Consider the following 21,376-nt stretch of genomic DNA (forward strand, 5'->3'; position numbering starts at 1 on the left):
CCTTAGCTATTAGGCCAGAGTAAGAGTTGAGACCTTAACCATTAGGCCAGAGTATGAATTTAAGACCTTAGCTATTAGGCCAGAGTAAGAGTTAAGACTTAACCCAGAAGGCCAGAGTAAGAGTTAAGACCTTAACCTGTAGGCCATAGTACAAGTCTAAGACCTTAGCTATTAGGCCAGAGTAAGAGTTAAGACCTTAACCAGCAGGCCAGAGTAAAAGTTAAGACCTTAACCAGTAGGCCAGAGAAAGAGTTGAGACCTTAACCATTAGGCCAGAGTATGAATTTAAGACCTTAGCTATTAGGCCAGAGTAAGAGTTAAGACTTAACCCAGAAGGCCAGAGTAAGAGTTAAGACCTTAACCTGTAGGCCATAGTACGAGTCTAAGACCTTAGCTATTAGGCCAGAGTAAGGGTTCAGACCATAGCTATTAGACCAGAGTAAGAGTTAAGACCTTAACCAGTAGGCCAGAGTACAAGTCTAAGACCTTAGCTATTAGGCCAGACTAAGAGTTAAGACCTTAACCATTAGGCCAGTGTACGAGTGTAAGACCTTAGCTATTAGGCCAGACTAAAAGTTAAGACCTTAGCTATTAGGCCAGAGTAAGAGTTAAGACCTTTACCATTAGGCCATAGTACGAGTCTAAGACCTTAGCTATTAGGCCAGAGTAAGAGTTAAGACTTAACCCAGAAGGCCAGAGTAAGAGTTAAGACCTTAACCTGTAGGCCATAGTACAAGTCTAAGACCTTAGCTATTAGGCCAGAGTAAGAGTTAAGACCTTAACCAGCAGGCCAGAGTAAAAGTTAAGACCTTAACCAGTAGGCCAGAGTAAGAGTTAAGACCTTAACCATTAGGCTAGAGTACGAGCCTAAGACCTTAGCTATTAGGCCAGAGTAAGAGTTAAGACCTTAACCAGTAGGCCAGAGTAAGAGTTAAGACCTTAACCATTAGGCCATAGTACGAGTCTAAGACCTTAGCTATTAGGCCAGAGTAAGAGTTAAGACTTAAACCAGTAGGGCAGAGTAACAGTTAAGACCTTAACCTGTAGGCCATAGTACAAGTCTAAGACCTTAGCTATTAGGCCAGAGTAAGAGTTAAGACCTTAACCATTAGGCCAGTGTACGAGTTAAGACCTTAACCATTAGGCCAGAGTACGAGTCTAAGACCTTAGCTATTAGGCCAGAGTAAGAGTTAAAACCTTAGCTATTAGGCCAGAGTAAGAGTCTAAGACCTTAGCTATTAGGCCAGAGTAAAAGTTAAGACCTTAACCATTAGGCCAGAGTAAGAGTTAAGACCTTAGCTATTAGGCCAGAGTAAGAGTTAAAACCTTAACCATTAGGCCAGAGTTCGAGCCTAAGACCTTAGCTATTAGGCCAGAGTAAGACTTAAGACCTTAACCAGTAGGCCAGAGTAAGAGTTAAGACCTTAACCAGTAGGCCAGAGTAAAAGTTGAGACCTTAACCATTAGGCCAGAGTACGAGTCTAAGACCTTAGCTATTAGGCCAGAGTAAGAGTCTAAGACCTTAGCTATTAGCCCAGAGTAAGAGTTAAGACCTTAACCATAAGGCCAGACTAAGAGTTAAGACCTTAACCAGTAGGCCATAGTACGAGTCTAAGACCTTAGCTATTAGGCCAGAGTAAGAGTTAAGACCTTAACCATTAGGCCAGAGTACGAGTTAAGACCTTAACCATTAGGCCAGAGTACGAGTCTAAGACCTTAGCTATTAGGCCAGAGTAAGAGTTAAAACCTTAGCTATTAGGCCAGAGTAAGAGTCTAAGACCTTAGCTATTAGGCCAGAGTAAAAGTTAAGACCTTAACCATTAGGCCAGAGTAAGAGTTAAGACCTTAGCTATTAGGCCAGAGTAAGAGTTAAGACCTTAACCATTAGGCCAGAGTATGAGTCTAAGACCTTAGCTAGTAGGCCAGAGTAAGAGTTAAGACCTTAACCAGTAGGCCAGAGTAAGAGTTAAGACCTTAACCTGTAGGCCATAGTACGAGTCTAAGACCTTAGCTATTATGCCAGAGCAAGAGTTAAGACCTTCGCTATTATGCCAGAGTAAGGGTTAAGACCTTAACCAGTAGGCCAGAGTAAGAGTTACGACCTTAACCATTATGCCAGAGTATGAGTCTAAGACCTTAGCTATTAGGCCAGAGTAAGAGTTAAGACCTTAACCATTAGGCCAGAGTACGAGTCTACGACCTTAGCTATTAGGCCAGAGTAAGAGTTAAGACCTTAACCATTAGGCCAGAGTACGAGTCTAAGACCTTAGCTATCAGGCCAGAGTACGAGTCTAAGACCTTAGCTATTAGGCCAGAGTAAGAGTTAAAACCTTTACCATTAGGCCAGAGTACGAGTCTAAGACCTTAGCTTATAGGCCAGAGTAAGAGTTAAGACCTTAACTATTAGGACAGACTAAGAGTTAAGACCTTAACCATTAGGCCAGAGTACGAGTCTAAGACCTTAGCTATTAGGCCAGAGTAAGAGTTAAAACCTTTACCATTAGGCCAGAGTACGAGTCTAAGACCTTAGCTATTAGGCCAGAGTAAGAGTAAAAACCTTAGCTATTAGGCCAGAGTAAGAGTTGAGACCTTAACCATTAGGCCAGAGTATGAATTTAAGACCTTAGCTATTAGGCCAGAGTAAGAGTTAAGACTTAACCCAGAAGGCCAGAGTAAGAGTTAAGACCTTAACCTGTAGGCCATAGTACAAGTCTAAGACCTTAGCTATTAGGCCAGAGTAAGAGTTAAGACCTTAACCAGCAGGCCAGAGTAAAAGTTAAGACCTTAACCAGTAGGCCAGAGAAAGAGTTAAGACCTTAACCATTAGGCTAGAGTACGAGCCTAAGACCTTAGCTATTAGGCCAGAGTAAGAGTTAAGACCTTAACCAGTAGGCCAGAGTAAGAGTTAAGACCTTAACCATTAGGCCATAGTACGAGTCTAAGACCTTAGCTATTAGGCCAGAGTAGAGTTAAGACTTAAACCAGTAGGGCAGAGTAAGAGTTAAGACCTTAACCTGTAGGCCATAGTACAAGTCTAAGACCTTAGCTATTAGGCCAGAGTAAGAGTTAAGACCTTAACCAGTAGGCCAGAGTAAAAGTTAAGACCTTAACCAGTAGGCCAGAGTAAGAGTTAAAACCTTAACCATTAGGCCAGAGTACGAGCCTAAGACCTTAGCTATTAGGCCAGAGTAAGACTTAAGACCTTAACCAGTAGGCCAGAGTAAGAGTTAAGACCTTAACCAGTAGGCCAGAGTAAAAGTTGAGACCTTAACCATTAGGCCAGAGTACGAGTTAAGACCTTAGCTATTAGGCCAGAGTAAGAGTCTAAGACCTTAGCTATTAGCCCAGAGTAAGAGTTAAAACCTTAGCTATTAGGCCAGAGTAAGAGTCTAAGACCTTAGCTATTAGGCCAGAGTAAAAGTTAAGACCTTAACCATTAGGCCAGAGTATGAGTCTAAGACCTTAGCTAGTAGGCCAGAGTAAGAGTTAAGACCTTAACCAGTAGGCCAGAGTAAGAGTTAAGACCTTAACCTGTAGGCCATAGTACGAGTCTAAGACCTTAGCTATTATGCCAGAGTAAGAGTTAAGACCTTAGCTATTATGCCAGAGTAAGGGTTAAGACCTTAACCAGTAGGCCAGAGTAAGAGTTACGACCTTAACCATTATGCCAGAGTATGAGTCTAAGACCTTAGCTATTAGGCCAGAGTAAGAGTTAAGACCTTAACCATTAGGCCAGAGTACGAGTCTACGACCTTAGCTATTAGGCCAGAGTAAGAGTTAAGACCTTAACCATTAGGCCAGAGTACGAGTCTAAGACCTTAGCTATCAGGCCAGAGTACGAGTCTAAGACCTTAGCTATTAGGCCAGAGTAAGAGTTAAAACCTTAACCATTAGGCCAGAGTACGAGTCTAAGACCTTAGCTAATAGGCCAGAGTAAGAGTTAAGACCTTAACTATTAGGACAGACTAAGAGTTAAGACCTTAACCATTAGGCCAGAGTACGAGTCTAAGACCTTAGCTATTAGGCCAGAGTAAGAGAAAAAACCTTATCTATTAGGCCAGAGTAAGAGTTGAGACCTTAACCATTAGGCCAGAGTATGAATTTAAGACCTTAGCTATTAGGCCAGAGTAAGAGTTAAGACCTTAACCATTAGGCCAGAGTACGAGTCCAAGACCTTAGCTATTAGGCCAGAGTAAGAGTTAAGACCTTAGCTATTAGGCCAGAGTAAGAGTTAAGACCTTAACCTTTAGGCCAGAGTACGAGTCTAAGGTCTTAGCTATTAGGCCAGAGTACGAGTTAAGACCTTAGCTATTAGGCCACAGTAAGTGTTAAGACCTTAACCATTAGGCCATAGTACGAGTCAAAGACCTTAGATATTAGGCCAGAGTAAGAGTTAAGACCTTAACCATTAAGCCAGAGTACGAGTCTAAGACCTTAGCTATTAGTTCAGAGTAAGTGTTAAGACCTTAACAGGTAGGCCAGAGTAAGAGTTAATATCTTAACCATTAGGCCAGAGTACAAGTCTAAGACCTTAGCTATTAGGCCAGAGTAAGAGTTAAGACCTTAACCATTAGGCCAGAGTAAGTGTCTAAGACCTTAGCTATTAGGCCAAAGTAAAAGTTAAGACCTTAGCTATTAGGCCAGAGTAAGAGTTAAGACCTTAACCATTAGGCCATAGTACGAGTCTAAGACCTTAGCTATTAGGCCAGAGTAAGAGTTAAGACTTTAGCTATTAGGCCAGAGTAAGAGTTAAGACCTTAACCAGTAGGCCGGAGTACGAGTCTAAGACCTTAGCTATTAGGCCAGAGTAAGAGTTAAGACCTTAACCACTAGGCCAGAGTAAGAGTTAAGACATTTACCTGTAGGCCAGAGTAAAAGTTAAGACCTTAACCATTCGGGCAGAGTACGAGTCTAAGACCTTAGCTATTAGGCCAGAGTATGAGTCTAAGACCTTAGCTATTAGGCCAGAGTATGAGTCTAAGACCTTAGCTATTAGGCCAGAGTAAGAGTTAAGACCTTAACCATTAGGCCAGAGTACGAGTCAAAGACCTTAGCTATTAGGCCAGAGTAAGAGTTAAGACCTTAGCTATTAGGCCAGAGTAAGAGTTAAGACCTTAACCTTTAGGCCAGAGTACGATTCTAAGACCTTAGCTATTAGGCCAGAGTCAGAGTTAAGACCTTAACCATTGGGCCAGGGTACAAGTCTAAGACCTTAGCTATTAGGCCAGAGTAAGAGTTAAGACCTTAACCAGTAGGGCAGAGTAAGAGTTAAAACCTTAATCATTAGGCCAGAGCACGAGTCTAAGACCTTAGCTATTAGGCCAGAGTAAGAGTTAAGACCTTAACCATTAGGGCAGAGTACGAGTCTAAGACCTTAGCTATTAGGCCAGAGTAAGAGTTAAGACCTTAGCTATTAGGCCAGAGTAAGAGTTAAGACCTCAACCATTAGGCCATAGTACGAGTCTAAGACCTTAACTATTAGGCCAGAGTAAGAGTCTAAGACCTTAGCTATTAGCCCAGAGTAAGAGTTAAGACCTTAATCATTAGGCCAGTCTAAGAGTTAAGACCTTAACCAGTAGGCCATAGTACGAGTCTAAGACCTTAGCTATTAGGCCAGAGTAACAGTTAAGACCTTAACCATTAGGCCAGAGTACGAGTCTAAGACCTTAGCTATTAGGCCAGAGTAAGAGTTAAGACCTTAGCTATTAGGCCAGAGTAAGAGTTAAGACCTTAACCATTAGGCCAGAGTACGAGTCTAAGACCTTAGCTATTAGGCCAGAGTACAAGTCTAAGACCTTAGCTATTAGGCCAGAGTACGAGTCTAAGACCTTAGCTATTAGGCCAGAGTAAGAGTTAAGACCTTAACCATTAGGCCAGACTAAGAGTTAAGACCTTAACCTGTAGGCCATAGTACAAGTCTAAGACCTTAGCTATTAGGCCAGACTAAAAGTTAAGACCTTAGCTATTAGGCCAGGGTAGGAGTTAAGACCATAACCATTAGGCCATAGTACGAGTCTAAGACCTTAGCTATTAGGCCAGAGTAAGAGGTAAGACTTAAACCAGTAGGCCAGAGTAAGAGTTAAGACCTTAACCTGTAGGCCATAGTACTAGTCTAAGACCTTAGATATTAGGCCAGAGTAAGAGTTAAGACGTTAACCAGCAGGCCAGAGTAAGAGTTAAGACCTTAACCAGTAGGCCAGAGTAAGAGTTAAGACCTTAACCATTAGGCCAGAGTACGAGCCGAAGACCTTAGCTATTAGGCCAGAGTAAGAGTTAAGACCTTAACCAGTAGGCCAGAGTAAGAGTTAAGACCTTAACCAGTAGGCCAGAGTAAAAGTTAAGACCTTAACCATTAGGCCAGAGTACGAGTCTAAGACCTTAGCTATTAGGCCAGAGTAAGAGTTAAGACCTTAGCTATTAGGCCAGAGTAAGAGTCTAAGACCTTAGCTATTAGCCCAGAGTAAGAGTTAAGACCTTAACCATTAGGCCAGACTAAGAGTTAAGACCTTAACCAGTAGGCCATAGTACGAGTCTAAGACCTTAGCTATTAGGCCAGAGTAAGAGTTAAGACTTTAACCATTAGGCCAGAGTACGAGTCTAAGACCTTAGCGATTAGGCCAGAGTAAAAGTTAAGACCTTAGCTATTAGGCCAGAGTAAGAGTTAAGACATTAACCATTAGGCCATAGTACGAGTCTAAGACCTTAGATATTAGGCCAGAGTAAGAGTTAAGACTTTAACCAGTAGTCCAAAGTAAGAGTTAAGACCTTAACCTGTAGGCCATAGTATCAGTCTGAGACCTTAGCTATTAGGCCAGAGTAAGAGTTAAGACCTTAACCAGCAGGCCAGAGTAAGAGTAAAGACCGTAACCAGTAGGCCAGAGTAAGAGTTAAGACCTTAACCATTAAGCCAGAGTACGAGTCTAAGACCTTAGCTATTAGGCCAGAGTAAGAGTTAAGACCTTAACCATTAGGTCAGAGTAAGATTTAAGACCTTAGCTATTAGTCCAGACTAAAAGATAAGACCTTAGCTATTAGGCCAGAGTAAGAGTTAAGACCTTAACCTGTAGGCCATAGTACGAGTCTAAGACCTTAGCTATTATGCCAGAGTAAGAGTTAAGACCTTAGCTATTATGCCAGAGTAAGGGTTAAGACCTTAACCAGTAGGCCAGATTAAGAGTTACGACCTTAACCATTAGGCCAGAGTATGAGTCTACGACCTTAGCTATTAGGCCAGAGTAAGAGTTCAGACCTTAACCATTAGGCCAGAGTACGAGTCTAAGACCTTAGCTATCAGGCCAGAGTACGAGTCTAAGACCTTAGCTATTAGGCCAGAGTAAGAGTTCAGACCTTAACCATTAGGCCAGAGTACGAGTCTAAGACCTTAGCTATTAGGCCAGAGTAAGAGTTAAGACCTTAGCTATTAGGCCAGAGTAAGAGTTAAGACCTTAGCTATTAGGCCAGAGTAAGAGTTATACCTTAACCTTTAGGCCAGAGTACGAGTCTAAGGCCTTAGCTATTAGGCCAGAGTAAGAGTTAAGACCTTAACCATTAGGCCATAGTACGAGTCTAAGACCTTAGCTATTAGGCCAGAGTAAGAGTTAAGACCTTAGCTATGAGGCCAGAGTAAGAGTTAAGACCTTAGCTATTAGGCCAGAGTAAGAGTTAAGACCTTAGCTATTAGGCCAGAGTAAGAGTTAAGACCTTAACCAGTAGGCCGGAGTACGAGTCTAAGACCTTAGCTATTAGGCCAGAGTAAGAGTTAAGACCTTAACCAGTAGGCCAGAGTAAGAGTTAAGACCTTTACCTGTAGGCCAGAGTAAGAGTTAAGACCTTAACCATTAGGCCAGACTATGAATTTAAGACCTTAGCTATTAGGCCAGAGTAAGAGTTAAGACCTTAACCATTAGGCCAGAGTACGAGTCTAAGACCTTAGCTATTAGGCCAGAGTAAGAGTTAAGACCTTAGCTATTAGGCCAGAGTAAGAGTTAAGACCTTAGCTATTAGCCCATGTGAGAAGTTGGCCTGGCATATGCTGTTCCTAGTTATAGGGACACCTTGCACCAGTCCAATTTGACTCCTATTGATGGTAGGTTTAAGACAACCTTTAAAGAAAGCTATCCTAGTGGTAGCTGTGGAGAGCAGCCTTCAGGCTAAGTCTTGAAGGAGTGTTAAGCTTATTGTTTTACCATAATAACCTCTTGAATAACCAAATGAAAGAGTAGCCCACACAGGTATATATATAAAATATATGTATTTATTCTAGACAGAATCCCACAGTCACTTTATGTGGCTAGTGGCAAAGTTACAATTCAAACAAGCATTTCTAAACACAATAAATAGCACAGAAATCAATGGGCCCCAGGGGGGGACCAAACCATATACTAAAATAGTGGTATAAGAACCACGACAATTCTACAGGCAATGCCTAGGGCATTCAGGATCGCTGGCCCCTTAAGAATCCACCCACAGTTAAGAGGAAGGGGACCCACGGGAGGCGTGTGCAGTGCGAGAAGTTGCTGTCGGGATCGCAATGTTAGCCTATGGAGAATGTCGCGGTTGAATAATTAAGGTTTAAGGACACTTCTAACAACAGTACAAAGTTAAGGCTTGAGACTTAAGGCTTTGGAGAGCCCACCACCACGGAAGTACCGAAGTACCACTGTTACCTGCCCCAGGGAAGCCGGGTGCATAGGTCGATTCTGGTGTCGGGTCGCGGGCTGATTTTCTATGGAAAAGGAGTCCAAACTGCTGCTAGCTGGAAGTGTCGCTGAAGTCGTGAAGATTGAAGTTGAAGAAAAGACAAAGATGAACCTGAAAGCAGAGGGGACAGAGTCTGGGTCACAGCACAGTGACCAGGGAGCTCACAGGAAGGAGCTCGTGGATGTCGGGTGCTTCAGGTGTGGAAGGTACAGCTGGGCTCTGCAGTCACGGGCTCCGGGAGGCTTCAAGGAAGGCCAGCTTCTGGAGGGCGACTGTCCCACGTCGGCTGAGGGTCGCTGCGGTGTTAGTGTCCCGATTGGATCCACTAAGCATTGGCAACCGCAACCCACGCAAGGTGAACAAAGCAGCTGCTGGTGCAGACCCACGTGGTCTGAGGGTGCTCTCCTTTGCAGGGAGCGTAGAGCAGGCCTGGCGCAACCAGGGGAACTCTTAGAAAAGAAGATTGTCCTCCGTCAGGGCCCACAAGTCGAGAGACAAGGGACCGCGGAAGGCAGCAAAATGGAGTGCGTAAAAGGGCTCCCACGGGCCACCGGAGCGGGCCAGGGAGCTGAGGGTCGGCACAAATGCTGCTTGAAGGTTGGCTCAAGAATGGGCCAAAGCACAACTTCCCCACTAGTCGGGGTCGTGTGCTGGACAAGAGGTGGCCGGTGTCTCGGGGTATGCGGGGATCTCGACACCCACGTGGTCCAGGGTGCTCAGACTTGCTGGGCACGCTCACAGGACGCTGGGATGCACTGGAGACCCACCTCAAGGTTGCTGGAAGGCGTCGAAGGTCGTGAGAGCAACGAAGTTCCAACCGGGTATCTTGTAGTCTTTTAGGTGCCTGCCAAGCAGGGGGATAACTCCTTTATCCCAAGGGAGATTTCTTCAGTCAGCTGGGCAGCAGCTCGTCGAAGGTCAGTTCTGTGAAGTCCTGTACGAATCTAAGGCTCTAGGGCAAAGTTATTCCCATATATCCCCAAGATTAGGGGATGGTCCAAAATAGAGCCTACCAATCAGAGTAGAGGCGGGAAAGGGTGGCTACACCCACTCCCCTTTGTGTGTTTCCCGCCTGGGCGAGGGGCAGGATGCCCCTGAACCGGTTCCAGGCGGTGTATGCAGAATTGGGGCTCTGCAGCTGCCTACGTGCAACTCTGAATGGACTTTTGGTGCACCCACCCTGTTCCAATCCACATATCCTGTCTGGGGAGGTGCTGGCACCTCCCTGCCACAGGAGCCCTATTGTCCAGATGGCGAGGCTGGGGTTTTCCCCAGCAACAGCCAGCCAGAGTCGTGTAGGTGGCGAACAGTAGCCATTTTGTGGTACACGTGCACTTTTAAATTGGTGTCTAAAATATACCGCTTTTCCCATATCACCCTCCTAGCAAGGGGGAATCGTGCCCCCATGCCCATGGCTGGACTGGGGGTATGATTCCTTCATGTTTGACACCAAACACGATATGGTTCTGTGTAGCCAGTCCCAAGTTACAGCGATGACGCAATAACTTATAATGCGGTAGAGTATATGGTATGGCTACACTACAAACAACCCAGTAACGGTGTTACGAAGGTTGCAGAGAGGTCCTACTCACGTAGGGGTCCCCCCTCACACACACCTCAGCACCCAGCCCTGTAGGATTACCAGGGCCTGCCATAGGGGTGACCTATGAGAGTATATGTGTTGTAATGGTATGGGACATAGGATACCTACATCCCTGTAAGGGGTGCTAGCACCACCTTACCCAGGCTACAGTAGTGGCCTGGTGGTGTCAGTTTGGGTGGCTGTCCCAGGGTGGCACAACCAGTGCTGCAGCCCTGGTAGGCCTACTGGGGGACCCATGCCCTGGGTACCTAGGGTACCATCTACAAGGGACTGGAAGGGCATGCCCAGCATCCAATTATGTTTGTACCTAGAGTACTCACAACAGTTTTAGGGAGAAAGCAGATAGGCTGGGGTCCTGGATAGCATTATCCCAGCCAGACTAGTCAAAAACCACTTAAATACCAGGCAAAAAGTTGGGGGCAACCATTAGTCAGATTCCACTCTCCTACATAACCCCCCCCCAAACGAAAGGAGATAAGGCTAACCTTGTCCAGATAAGCCTTTATTTCCTGAGTGGCCATATAAGGAAGAACCTGTACTAACATGGTTGCTCCCTGTGTCATGGTCCACTTGGGAAATCCTACCCCAAGGGGTTCTAGAGTTTCTCCAAAGTCTAGGGAAATTACCTGTATTGGTTTTTGGGTCAGAGGTGGGCTGGTGGGGTGCCTGAGTCTGGAAGTGAGACCCTACTTGGGTTGGTCTCAACCTCCTCAGATCACTGGCCACTATGGAAGCCTTTCTGCCCATGACTGTGTCATATCTGGCCCTAAGGGTCAACCTCTGGCTGCCTACAGCTGGGGGTTGGATCCCTTTGGCTGGAATAGTGGAGGGCACTGGAAGGTTTGGGGCGGCTAGGCCCCAGGTTTCCCTGTGCTCAACAACATCCATTTGAGGGGTGCCTATACCTAGGGGTAAGGGGGATCCCTCAGTTTGTAGAGGAATATTCACCTGGCTGAAACTACTCTGCTGGGTGTCCCTAATCTGTTGATGAGGGGGTTCCTCTGGGCAGGGGCCCAATAAGGGTCCACTGACCTCCCTGACCTCTGCAGCCCTGGGCTGACTGAGGCAGGGTAGAGAGGGGCAGGATACCTGCTCCAGACTGGGTACCACCTTGGAAGGATCCCCTGCCATCAGAGAGGTGGGCAGGCCAAGCCGGTCCACTTCTGGGGCAGTTACTTCCCAAGGGGCAGGGTCAGTTCCCTGAGAAACTGGACCTTTACCTGTAGTCTGGTGGGGGGAAGACTGCTCTTCCTCCCCTATGCTCTCTGTTTGTGTAGAGTGATCCATAGTTTCAGGCTTCACTCTTTCTATTTCCTCCTGGGGTGGAGGTGAGGCCCTCAGGGTCTCATCCACTCTCTCAGGAATTCCTACCATTTTCAAATGGGCCTTGTGGTCAACCTCAGCCCAGGCTGAGATTTCTAGATCATTCCCCAGTAGACAATCTACAGGCAAGTTTGGGGACACTGCCACTCTCTTGGGGCCAGTGACTCCTCCCCAGCTGAGATTTATCACTGCCATGGGATGATCTGTCCTGATTCCATCAATGTTGGTCACCTGATAACTAAACCCAGGTAAAAGCTGATCTAGGGGCACTAGCCTCTTGGTCACCATGGTGACACTGGCCCCTGTGTCCTTATAGGCCACAGCCTTCTGACCATTGATTATTGGTTCTTGTCTGTACCTGCCCAGAATACTGGGACTCATGGTAAAGTTGGCAAACCCCATGCCACCATCACAGACCATAGTTGCTAATGCAGGGGACCTGGCTAGGCCAGAGTCCACTGGTGTCCCCAAAGAGAACCCAACTAAATTTTTGGGTGCACTCCCACCACCTGGGGGATTACTACTAGTAGTAACAGGAGGTGTTGGAGCTGGTTTTGGAGGAACACTTTCTTTATTGCCATTCTTAGGACAGCTGGAGTCAGTTTTCCAGTGGCCAGGTTTCTTACACACATGGCAATATGGTTTCTTGGTATTAGAGGAAGTATTTTGGGACCCACCCCCAGCACTGGTTTGTTGGGGCCCTTCAGAGGACTTTTCTTGTTTATCATCCCCACCTTTCTCTTTGGGCTTAGTGGAATCCTTCTTCTGGTCACCAACTTGGTTCTTAGGCCTGATCCTGGTTCTGACCCATTTGTCTGCCTTCTTTCCCAATTCTTGGGGAGAGGTCAGATCAGAGTCCACCAGGTGCTGGTGTAAAAGTTGGTTCTGACAATTATTAAGAATCTGCTCCCTCATAATGAGATTATACAATCCTTGATAATCATTAACTTTACTGCCATTTAACCAACCTTCCAGTGCCTTGGTTGCACAATCCACAAAGTCTACCCAATCTTGATTCTGTGCTTTCTGGTTGTCTCTGAACTTAAGTCTGTATTGATCAGTGGTTAAGCCAAACCCATCTATTAAAGCAGCTTTCAAGATATAATAATCATCAGCATCCTCTTCTCTTACAGAGAGGAGCTTGTCTCTCCCTTTATCTGAAAAGGAGAGCCACAGGATTGCTGCCCACTGCTCTACAGGGACCCTCTGTACTCTACAGGCCCTTTCAAGAGCAGATATCCATTTGTGGATATCATCCCCATTCTGATAGGGGGGCACAATCTTGTGGAGGTTCCTATTGTCAGGGACTCTCTCTCTAACTCTAGGGGTTTCATCACTGCCACCAGGGATCTCTAGACCCCATTTCTTTGAAGCTTTCTGAAGCTCCAGGGTTTCCCTGTCTAATGCTAACTGTTCTCTTTTAAGCTGAAGCTTAGCCTGCTCAAATTTGATCAGTCTGCATTTCCTCTCATGAGAGGTTTCTCTTCTCTGAGAAGAGGCAGAGGACCCTTTGGATCCCCTAGAATGGTTGGATCCCACTGAGGGGGATCTGTTCCTTCTGGGGTCCACCACTCTCCTTTTAAGGGTGGAAGGAGTGCCTCTTGGGCCATCACTTCCATGCTGTGAGTGGTCTGTGTCTTCCAGGTCAGGATTTTCATCCTCTCCCTGTTCCTCTTCAGATTCCACTCTGGGAGTGTCCTCTTCTGAGGGGTGCCCACCCACGTTGTCCGTCCCTCTGGATCCTATGGACTCCATAAAGTCTGCTATGAGCAGGATCTCTTTGAGACGTTTTGTGTTGGCACCTCTTTCTGTCTTCAGTCTCCTAAGGGTGCACATTTCCCTGAGCTCAGCAAAGGTGAAATTATCATACTTATCTACTGGGACCCTCTGGGGTCCTTCCATAGCCTTAGTGCCACTTGAAGACATGTTTAGTGTAGTGATGTATCTACCTACACTAAGTGTGGCCTACTGAACCCTCTCTTGAGTTGTAGTCAAGGTGTGCTAGACCCTCTACACACAACTCCAAGTTCAGTAGAACTTATTGTATTCTAGCTTGAATTTATATGTACCTTTGGTACCTTGTGGCTTTCACTTTAGAAATTCAATGTGTTATCTGGTAAAACAATGGCAAGCTTGAATCCAACCGCTGCACACCAATGTGAGAAGTTGGCCTGGCATATGCTGTTCCTAGTTATAGGGACACCTTGCACCAGTCCAATTCGACTCCTATTGATGGTAGGTTTAAGACAACCTTTAAAGAAAGCTATCCTAGTGGTAGCTGTGGAGAGCAGCCTTCAGGCTAAGTCTTGAAGGAGTGTTAAGCTTATTGTTTTACCATAATAACCTCTTGAATAACCAAATGAAAGAGTAGCCCACACAGGTATATATATAAAATATATGTATTTATTCTAGACAGAATCCCACAGTCACTTTATGTGGCTAGTGGCAAAGTTACAATTCAAACAAGCATTTCTAAACACAATAAATAGCACAGAAATCAATGGGCCCCAGGGGGGGACCAAACCATATACTAAAATAGTGGTATAAGAACCACGACAATTCTACAGGCAATGCCTAGGGCATTCAGGATCGCTTGCCCCTTAAGAATCCACCCACAGTTAAGAGGAAGGGGACCCACGGGAGGCGTGTGCAGTGCGAGAAGTTGCTGTCGGGATCGCAATGTTAGCCTATGGAGAATGTCGCGGTTGAATAATTAAGGTTTAAGGACACTTCTAACAACAGTACAAAGTTAAGGCTTGAGACTTAAGGCTTTGGAGAGCCCACCACCACGGAAGTACCGAAGTACCACTGTTACCTGCCCCAGGGAAGCCGGGTGCATAGGTCGATTCTGGTGTCGGGTCGCGGGCTGATTTTCTATGGAAAAGGAGTCCAAACTGCTGCTAGCTGGAAGTGTCGCTGAAGTCGTGAAGATTGAAGTTGAAGAAAAGACAAAGATGAACCTGAAAGCAGAGGGGACAGAGTCTGGGTCACAGCACAGTGACCAGGGAGCTCACAGGAAGGAGCTCGTGGATGTCGAGTGCTTCAGGTGTGGAAGGTACAGCTGGGCTCTGCAGTCACGGGCTCCGGGAGGCTTCAAGGAAGGCCAGCTTCTGGAGGACGACTGTCCCACATCGGCTGAGGGTCGCTGCAGTGTTAGTGTCCCGATTGGATCCACTAAGCATTGGCAACCGCAACCCACGCAAGGTGAACAAAGCAGCTGCTGGTGCAGACCCACGTGGTCTGAGGGTGCTCTCCTTTGCAGGGAGCGTAGAGCAGGCCTGGAGCAACGAGGGGAACTCTTAGAAAAGAAGATTGTCCTCCGTCAGGGCCCACAAGTCGAGAGACAAGGGACCGCGGAAGGCAGCAAAATGGAGTGTGTAAAAGGGCTCCCACGGGCCACCGGAGCAGGCCAGGGAGCTGAGGGTCGGCACAAATGCTGCTTGAAGATTGGCTCAAGAATGGGCCAAAGCACAACTTCCCCACTGGTCGGGGTCGTGTGCTGGACAAGAGGTGGCCGGTGTCTCGGGGTATGCGGGGATCTCAACACCCACGTGGTCCAGGGTGCTCAGACTTGCTGGGCACGCTCACAGGACGCTGGGATGCACTGGAGACCCACCTCGAGGTTGCTGGAAGGCGTCGAAGGTCGTGAGAGCAACGAAGTTCTAACCGGGTATCTTGTAGTCTTTTAGGTGCCTGCCAAGCAGGGGGATAACTCCTTTATCCCAAGGGAGATTTCTTCAGTCAGCTGGGCAGCAGCTCGTCGAAGGTCAGTTCTGTGAAGTCCTGTACGAATCTAAGGCTCTAGGGCAAAGTTATTCCCATATATCCCCAAGATTAGGGGATGGTCCAAAATAGAGCCTACCAATCAGAGTAGAGGCGGGAAAGGGTGGCTACACCCACTCCCCTTTGTGTGTTTCCCGCCTGGGCGAGGGGCAGGATGCCCCTGAACCGGTTCCAGGCGGTGTATGCAGAATTGGGGCTCTGCAGCTGCCTACGTGCAACTCTGAATGGACTTTTGGTGCACCCACCCTGTTCCAATCCACATATCCTGTCTGGGGAGGTGCTGGCACCTCCCTGCCACAGGAGCCCTATTGTCCAGATGGCGAGGCTGGGGTTTTCCCCAGCAACAGCCAGCCAGAGTCGTGTAGGTGGCGAACAGTAGCCATTTTGTGGTACACGTGCACTTTTAAATTGGTGTCTAAAATATACCGCTTTTCCCATATCACCCTCCTAGCAAGGGGGAATCGTGCCCCCATGCCCATGGCTGGACTGGGGGTATGATTCCTTCATGTTTGACACCAAACACAATATGGTTCTGTGTAGCCAGTCCCAAGTTACAGCGATGAAGCAATAACTTATAATGCGGTAGAGTATATGGTATGGCTACACTACAAACAACCCAGTAACGGTGTTACGAAGGTTGCAGAGAGGTCCTACTCACGTAGGGGTCCCCCCTCACACACACCTCAGCACCCAGCCCTGTAGGATTACCAGGGCCTGCCATAGGGGTGACCTATGAGAGTATATGTGTTGTAATGGTATGGGACATAGGATACCTACATCCCTGTAAGGGGTGCTAGCACCACCTTACCCAGGCTACAATAGTGGCCTGGTGGTGTCAGTTTGGGTGGCTGTCCCAGGGTGGCACAACCAGTGCTGCAGCCCTGGTAGGCCTACTGGGGGACCCATGCCCTGGGTACCTAGGGTACCATCTACAAGGGACTGGAAGGGCATGCCCAGCATCCAATTATGTTTGTACCTAGAGTACTCACAACAGTTTTAGGGAGAAAGCAGATAGGCTGGGGTCCTGGATAGCAGGATCCCAGCCAGACTAGTCAAAAACCACTTAAATACCAGGCAAAAAGTTGGGGGCAACCATTAGTCAGATTCCACTCTCCTACACCCAGAGTAAGAGTTAAGACCTTAACCATAAGGCCAGACTAAGAGTTATGACCTTAACCAGTAGGCCGGAGTACGAGTCTAAGACCTTAGCTATTAGGCCAGAGTAAGAGTTAAGACCTTAACCAGTAGGCCAGAGTAAGAGTTAAGACCGTTACCTGTAGGCCAGAGTAAGAGTTAAGACCTTAACCATTAGGCCAGAGTACGAGTCTAAGACCTTAGCTATTAGGCCAGAGTATGAGTCTAAGAACTTAGCTATTAGGCCAGAGTAAGAGTTAAGACCTTAACCATTAGGCCAGAGTATGAGTCAAAGACCTTAGCTATTAGGCCAGAGTAAGAGTTAAGACCTTAGCTATTAGGCCAGAGTAAGAGTTAAGACCTTAACCATTAGGCCAGAGTACGAGTCTAAGACCTTAGCTAATAGGCCAGAGTAAGAATTAAGACCTTAGCTATTAGGCCAGAGTAAGAGTTAAGACCTTAATCTTTAGGCCAGAGTACGATTCTAAGACATTAGCTATTCGGCCAGAGTAAGAGTTAAGACCTTAACCATAAGGCCAGAGTAAGAGTCTAAGACCTTAGCTATTAGGCCAGAGTAAGAGTTAAGACCTTAACCAGTAGGGCAGAGTAAGAGTTAAAACCTTATTCATTAGGCCAGAGCACGAGTCTAAGACCTTACCTATTAGGCCAGAGTAAGAGTTAAGACCTTAACCATTAGGTCAGAGTACGAGTCTAAGACCTTAGCTATTAGGCCAGACTAAGAGTTAGGACCTTAACCATTAGGCCAGTGTACGAGTCTAAGACCTTAGCTATTAGGCCAGACTAAAAGTTAAGACCTTAGCTATTAGGCCAGAGTAAGAGTTAAGACCTTTACCATTAGGCCATAGTACGAGTCTAAGACCTTAGCTATTAGGCCAGAGTAAGAGTTAAGACTTAACCCAGAAGGCCAGAGTAAGAGTTAAGACCTTAACCTGTAGGCCATAGTACAAGTCTAAGACCTTAGCTATTAGGCCAGAGTAAGAGTTAAGACCTTAACCAGCAGGCCAGAGTAAAAGTTAAGACCTTAACCAGTAGGCCAGAGTAAGAGTTAAGCCCTTAACCATTAGGCTAGAGTACGAGCCTAAGACCTTAGCTATTAGGACAGAGTAAGAGTTAAGACCTTAACCAGAAGGCCAGAGTAAGAGTTAAGACCTTAACCATTAGGCCATAGTACGAGTCTAAGACCTTAGCTATTAGGCCAGAGTAAGAGTTAAGACTTAAACCAGTAGGGCAGAGTAAGAGTTAAGACCTTAACCTGTAGGCCATAGTACAAGTCTAAGACCTTAGCTATTAGGCCAGAGTAAGAGTTAAGACCTTAACCAGCAGGCCAGAGTAAAAGTTAAGACCTTAACCAGTAGGCCAGAGTAAGAGTTAAAACCTTAACCATTAGGCCAGAGTACGAGCCTAAGACCTTAGCTATTAGGCCAGAGTAAGATTTAAGACCTTAACCAGTAGGCCAGAGTAAAAGTTGAGACCTTAACCATTAGGCCAGAGTACGAGTCTAAGACCTTAGCTATTAGGCCAGAGTAAGAGTTAAGACCTTAGCTATTAGGCCAGAGTAAGAGTCTAAGACCTTAGCTATTAGCCCAGAGTAAGAGTTAAGACCTTAACCATAAGGCCAGACTAAGAGTTAAGACCTTAACCAGTAGGCCATAGTACGAGTCTAAGACCTTAGCTATTAGGCCAGAGTAAGAGTTAAGACCTTAACCATTAGGCCAGAGTACGAGTTAAGACCTTAACCATTAGGCCAGAGTACGAGTCTAAGACCTTAGCTATTAGGCCAGAGTAAGAGTTAAAACCTTAGCTATTAGGCCAGAGTAAAAGTTAAGACCTTAAACATTAGGCCAGAGTAAGAGTTAAGACCTTAGCTATTAGGCCAGAGTAAGAGTTAAGACCTTAACCATTAGGCCAGAGTATGAGTCTAAGACCTTAGCTAGTAGGCCAGAGTAAGAGTTAAGACCTTAACCAGTAGGCCAGAGTAAGAGTTAAGACCTTAACCTGTAGGCCATAGTACGAGTCTAAGACCTTAGCTATTATGCCAGAGTAAGAGTTAAGACCTTAGCTATTATGCCAGAGTAAGGGTTAAGACCTTAACCAGTAGGCCAGAGTAAGAGTTACGACCTTAACCATTATGCCAGAGTATGAGTCTAAGACCTTAGCTATTACGCCAGAGTAAGAGTTAAGACCTTAACCATTAGGCCAGAGTACGAGTCTACGACCTTAGCTATTAGGCCAGAGTAAGAGTTAAGACCTTAACCATTAGGCCAGAGTACGAGTCTAAGACCTTAGCTATCAGGCCAGAGTACGAGTCTAAGACCTTAGCTATTAGGCCAGAGTAAGAGTTAAAACCTTAACCATTAGGCCAGAGTACGAGTCTAAGACCTTAGCTAATTGGCCAGAGTAAGAGTTAAGACCTTAACTATTAGGACAGACTAAGAGTTAAGACCTTAACCATTAGGCCAGAGTACGAGTCTAAGACCTTAGCTATTAGGCCAGAGTAAGAGTAAAAACCTTAGCTATTAGGCCAGAGTAAGAGTTGAGACCTTAACCATTAGGCCAGAGTATGAATTTAAGACCTTAGCTATTAGGCCAGAGTAAGAGTTAAGACCTTAACCATTAGGCCAGAGTACGAGTCCAAGACCTTAGCTATTAGGCCAGAGTAAGAGTTAAGACCTTAGCTATTAGGCCAGAGTAAGAGTTAAGACCTTAACCTTTAGGCCAGAGTACGAGTCTAAGGTCTTAGCTATTAGGCCAGAGTAAGAGTTAAGACCTTAGCTATTAGGCCACAGTAAGTGTTAAGACCTTAACCATTAGGCCAGAGTACGAGTCTAAGACCTTAGATATTAGGCCAGAGTAAGAGTTAAGACCTTAACCATTAAGCCAGAGTACGAGTCTAAGACCTTAGCTATTAGTTCAGAGTAAGTGTTAAGACTTTAACAGGTAGGACAGAGTAAGAGTTAATATCTTAACCATTAGGCCAGAGTATGAGTCTAAGACCTTAGCTATTAGGCCAGAGTAAGAGTTGAGACCTTAACCTTTAGGCCAGAGTAAGAGTCTAAGACCTTAGCTATTAGGCCAAAGTAAAAGTTAAGACCTTAGCTATTAGGCCAGAGTAAGAGTTAAGACCTTAACCATTAGGCCATAGTACGAGTCTAAGACCTTAGCTATTAGGCCAGAGTAAGAGTTAAGACCTTAGCTATTAGGCCAGAGTAAGAGTTAAGACCTTAACCAGTAGGCCGGAGTACGAGTCTAAGACCTTAGCTATTAGGCCAGAGTAAGAGTTAAGACCTTAACCAGTAGGCCAGAGTAAGAGTTAAGACATTTACCTGTAGGCCACAGTAAGAGTTAAGACCTTAACCATTAGGGCAGAGTACGAGTCTAAGACCTTAGCTATTAGGCCTGAGTAGGAGTCTAAGACCTTAGCTATTAGGCCAGAGTAAGAGTTAAGACCTTAACCATTAGGCCAGAGTACGAGTCAAATACCTTAGCTATTAGGCCAGAGTAAGAGTTAAGACCTTAGCTATTAGGCCAGAGTAAGAGTTAAGACCTTAACCTTTAGGCCAGAGTACGATTCTAAGACCTTAGCTATTAGGCCAGAGTAAGAGTTAAGACCTTAACCATTAGGCCAGGGTACGAGTCTAAGACCTTAGCTATTAGGCCAGAGTAAGAGTTAGGACCTTAACCAGTAGGGCAGAGTAAGAGTTAAAACCTTAATCATTAGGCCAGAGCACGAGTCTAAGACCTTAGCTATTAGGCCAGAGTAAGAGTTAAGACCTTAACCATTAGGGCAGAGTACGAGTCTAAGACCTTAGCTATTAGGCCAGAGTAAGAGTTAAGACCTTAGCTATTAGGCCAGAGTAAGAGTTAAGACCTTAACCATTAGGCCATAGTACGAGTCTAAGACCTTAACTATTAGGCCAGAGTAAGAGTCTAAGACCTTAGCTATTAGCCCAGAGTAAGAGTTAAGACCTTAATCATTAGGCCAGTCTAAGAGTTAAGACCTTAACCAGTAGGCCATAGTACGAGTCTAAGACCTTAGCTATTAGGCCAGAGTAAGAGTTAAGACCTTAACCATTAGGCCAGAGTACGAGTCTAAGACCTTAGCTATTAGGCCAGACTAAGAGTTAAGACCTTAACCATTAGGCCAGTGTACGAGTCTAAGACCTTAGCTATTAGGCCAGACTAAAAGTTAAGACCTTAGCTATTAGGCCAGAGTAAGAGTTAAGACCTTTACCATTAGGCCATAGTACGAGTCTAAGACCTTAGCTATTAGGCCAGAGTAAGAGTTAAGACTTAACCCAGAAGGCCAGAGTAAGAGTTAAGACCTTAACCTGTAGGCCATAGTACAAGTCTAAGACCTTAGCTATTAGGCCAGAGTAAGAGTTAAGACCTTAACCAGCAGGCCAGAGTAAAAGTTAAGACCTTAACCAGTAGGCCAGAGTAAGAGTTAAGACCTTAACCATTAGGCTAGAGTACGAGCCTAAGACCTTAGCTATTAGGCCAGAGTAAGAGTTAAGACCTTAACCAGTAGGCCAGAGTAAGAGTTAAGACCTTAACCATTAGGCCATAGTACGAGTCTAAGACCTTAGCTATTAGGCCAGAGTAAGAGTTAAGACTTAAACCAGTAGGGCAGAGTAAGAGTTAAGACCTTAACCTGTAGGCCATAGTACAAGTCTAAGACCTTAGCTATTAGGCCAGAGTAAGAGTTAAGACCTTAACCAGCAGGCCAGAGTAAAAGTTAAGACCTTAACCAGTAGGCCAGAGTAAGAGTTAAAACCTTAACCATTAGGCCAGAGTACGAGCCTAAGACCTTAG

The sequence above is a fragment of the Triturus cristatus genome, chromosome 12 (assembly GCF_964204655.1).
Source record: "Triturus cristatus chromosome 12, aTriCri1.1, whole genome shotgun sequence".
NCBI lineage: Eukaryota > Metazoa > Chordata > Amphibia > Caudata > Salamandridae > Triturus > Triturus cristatus.